We start from the raw sequence: 4,154 nt of genomic DNA, 5'->3' as shown, positions 1-4,154 counted from the left end.
GTAGGAAAGTGGATGGACCTTGAGGGTGTCATGCTAAGCGAAATAAGTCAGGCAGAGAAGGATAGATACCATATGTTTGCATTCATAGGTCTAACAGGAGAGACCTGGCAGGGGACCATGGGGAGAGGAAGGGGGAAAGAGAGTGGGGAAGAGTGAGGGACACAGATCAAGGGAGACTACTGAATACTGGAGACGAACCATGGACTGAAAGGGGGAGGGGGAGGGGGAGGGGAGTGATGGTCATGGTGGGGGGCACTTGTGGGGAGAAGCACTGGGTGTTATATGGAAACTAATTTGACAATAAACTATTATAAAAAAAAAAAAGAACATGGGTTTCTTTTGGTAAAACTCACTAGGATAAAGGCCTCGAGATTTTATTGCATGCAGTCCAAGAGTTAGACAAAAGAGGTGATTTATCATAAGGTCACCTTTATACAAATAATCCTTTCTGGAAAAAAAAAAAACAATCATGTACTAAGTCCTACTTTTCTTCCCTAAAATTTCAAACTTTTACTTCCAAATTGGGGTTATTGAATTATAAGTCTGGCTTGACACACGTGAATGACCAACACTGTGCCAATTTAGTACCATTATCAGCAGAAAATAGTCAAATATTCAAGATAGTCACACTCAATTAGTTGCCTTTTAGAAAAAAAATAAAGAAGTGAAATACAGCGCACATACATACCATTCCTTCAAATATTAATCTGTTGTACATACATGCTAATAATACAAAAGAGAGGGATTAAAACTTTCCCCAAAAGCCAATTTGGATAAAGTCATGCAACAGATATAAATCTACTATGAATCCAAAGAAACATTACACTTTCTCTAATGAGAATCCTTCTGTAGAAGTAGATCAGTTCTAATCTAGCTTCTCACTTACACACCTCCCTCTGCTACACCCAACTCCCTCTAGAAAACATTGTAATTCTGCCACGACTTGCCAAAGAAGTTGTGAACACCTGAGCACTTCATTTATAAATGATACAGTAAAGGACCTGGTGCCTTCAGACTTAGAACAGACTTTCAGAACAGCCCATGATCTCCTTCCTGTTATGCCCAGGATAAACAGTTGGATTGTAGGAAATGACTCACTGTAACCTCAGGTCTACTCACTTTGCAAACCCAAAAGTGACAAAGACATATGTATTTCTTCACATGTCATTCTTCAAACATAACTCGTGGCTTATATTAATTTCTTCATCTTGGAAAGAAACATTGTGCTTTGCTTTGTTTTAAAAGCATCTCTGCCTCCCTGGAGATTAAATCTCCTGTCTAGTCTGAAAGCAGCAAAAAGGTAGAGTTTTACTCTCCACCATTTCTGCATATCTAGATCTCTAAATCTATCTGAAATTATAACCACCTTGAGAGGCCACCGTGCATTCTCAAAAGCTCAATTATGACACATTGTAATTATTGTTTAGCAACACCTAGCACAGTACCTAGCACATGGTAAATACTCAATATATGTTTGTAGAATGAAGGACAATACCATAAATGGGGATAGTTTTACCAAAACTAACTAGAATGACACCAACATTTCATTCACTCTGTTTTTCATTCATTTAAGAAATATTTGTTAATCATGGCACTCGGCTAGGCACTAACAACAAAACAGTAAATAAAACCTACTCTCTACCATCCTGGAGTTTTCAAAGAATTAAAACAAGGTCAGTGTTTCTGGACTGCAGAGATTAGAGGCCATATTATTACAGAGCATCCAAGGTCATGTTGTAACCCTGTCTTCTTCCTGAGAATAAAGAAAATCCATTCAACAGTTTTAAGTCGGTGAGAGAATTATGATCTGTATGTTTAAAAAGTCGTCTGACTCATGGTGAAAAATGGATTGTTGGAAGGCAAGAGATTATTGGATGCAAGATTCCAGTCATTACTAGATTTTTCTCCAGAAGATGAGCTTAAAAAGTTCTATGCCATAACTGGACATGCTCTTAGCAAGTCCACTAGATGATTTCATGGGCACCAAAATAAACCTCTTGCCCAGAAAAACTCCTATTCTCTAGTTCCTTTAATCATATTCAACACAAAATTGACTTCATTCTATAACTTAAGGAAAACCTTCACATCAAACATTCCTGGAAGGGCTGGTGTAACAAAGGGAAGGGACAGAGGAAAATGACAGTGTTCCACAGTTGCAGGGGGGAAAGGTGAATAAAATCAAGGAATAAAAACACATTTCTACTACTTCCCAGTTTTACCTAAGACCTAACCTGCTGTTTTTAACCATTTCTTCATCTCTGTCTTAGAACAGAACTGCATCAACAGTGCTCTCAAAAGCAAAATCAAGTACCTTGAAGTGTCAAGCCCCTCATTTCTTCAAAGGCTCCGAATATGTTTTCTCTGATTGCATTTCCATTTGCTTCCTTTTATGAGTTAAGGCACTTTCACTGCTTCTGAAATTACATTGTTCCAAACACAATAAAATACATCTCTACATGAAGGGAAAATTAATAAGCCAACTTTCATGTAAGTTAATTTCCTATTTTTCCTTCGGCTCTTCAATGTTTCTATTGCATTCATAAAAATAATGTAGAGAGCCCTCCAAAGGATAATTAAATAAATTACTTTAGTTTTTACCCAGTGACTATGCAGCCTACAAAATAATTTCTCTTTAGTAGCTTGTGAATTATAATGGTCTGTTAGCAACATATACGGAGTACTGCTGAGAGTCTCTCTCGCAAGTCTTAAACTACAAAAACATCCTCTCAATACAGGATGATCTATTTGATACAGGCTCAATTAAACCTGGAATTTGTTTTAAATGAGCTACAGGCACTTCAGGCAATTGATCATGTGGTTTTGTTACAGTTCAACAAGTGGCTTCTGCTCTTGGCAACAGAACAAGACAGCTTCCATATTGTGGACAGAGCCTGACTCCCACCTTTGGCTGTTTATCTGTATTTACAACTTCCTTAGGCCTCCACAATTCCTAGCCATAAATACAGAACCTCAATGCTAAGTGTAAGGGTAATAACGTTTAGGTGTGTGTAAGAAGTTAAGAATCAAGAGAGTACTTGATTTGCCTTTTGAAATAACAAATTCAATTTTTCTAGAAAAGAAAACCAAAAGCTGAGCCAAGCATGTTACTGCTCTACAATTGTACTCTCTTGAAAAGATATCCAATTGAAGTATCTTCACAGAAGCTAAGAATCTACGAAGTTTCATTCTTCCGTCCACTGTCGTACTATCTTAAAATTCATGCATATTTCTTGGGATGTCAAGAATACCTCTTTTAGCAGGTATTTATTAAGTAACTACTATTGCTAATAAGAAAAGACCTCTTTTAAATCAAACTAAAACAGTTTGAAGTGGTTTTCTTTTTGCTAATATTTTCTTCTATTATCAGCAAAAAGAAAAATGCATATGTATCTTTTTTTATAGTTTATGGTCAAGTTGGCTTCCACATAACACCCAGTGCTCTTCCCCACAAGTGCCCTCCTCCATGTCCATCACCCCCCTTCCCTTATCCTCCCTCCCCCTTCATCCCTGTTTGTTTTCAGTATTCAAGAGTCTCTCGTGATTTGTCTCTCTCCCTCTCCCTAACTCTTTTCCCCCTTCCCCTCCCCATGGTCCTCTGTTAAGTTTCTCCTGCTAGACTTCTGAGTGAAAACATATGGTATCTGTCCTTCTCTGCCTGACTTACTTGACTTAGCATGACACCCTCAAGTTCCATCCACATTGCCACGAATAGCCAAATTTCATTCTTTCTCATTGCCATCTAGTATTCCATTGTTACCAGAAGACCTATTAGGTTCTAGGTCTTAGAATCTTTGCCAAGTCTGAATTCTGAGGTAGTTAACAGGTCATAGTCATAAGTCTTAGTTCAAACAATGTAAAAATAACCCATCAAAATTTTTGGAAAAAGTCCTAAAGATTATTCTATTAAAAAGACCACATGTGATATTAACTACAATAAGCCAATACCAAAAAAATGTTTTTATATTCAGCCATTCTGAAACCAGGAAAGAAATATAAGCCTAAAATCCCATATCAGAAATCCTTGGGGCCATGTTGTGTTTCAGAATTCAAGAATTTTTCCATTTTATAATATTAGTAAAATGTATATTATGTAACTCCCCTAGAAGGATCTGAAACAGCACAAGTAATCAAACACTTATGTTTATGCAGCAAAA

At 37.1% G+C, this 4,154-nt stretch overlaps 1 long non-coding RNA gene across 1 annotated transcript; it reads right to left on the bottom strand.

Annotated features, from left to right (window-relative positions):
- Positions 1-1,599: 1,599 nt before the first annotated feature.
- Positions 1,600-3,694, bottom strand: LOC115306867. Its single transcript, XR_003915467.1, has 3 exons — positions 3,665-3,694; positions 2,312-2,414; positions 1,600-1,753 (listed from the first exon to the last, which is right to left on the bottom strand). It is a non-coding gene; the product is annotated as an uncharacterized LOC115306867 (long non-coding RNA).
- Between the last annotated feature and the right edge of the window lie 460 nt (positions 3,695-4,154).

The sequence above is a fragment of the Suricata suricatta genome, chromosome 11, assembly GCF_006229205.1.
Source record: "Suricata suricatta isolate VVHF042 chromosome 11, meerkat_22Aug2017_6uvM2_HiC, whole genome shotgun sequence".
Lineage (NCBI taxonomy): Eukaryota > Metazoa > Chordata > Mammalia > Carnivora > Herpestidae > Suricata > Suricata suricatta.
The sequence above is the reverse complement of the archived record's forward strand: the minus strand, read 5'-3'. Positions and strand labels throughout refer to the sequence as shown.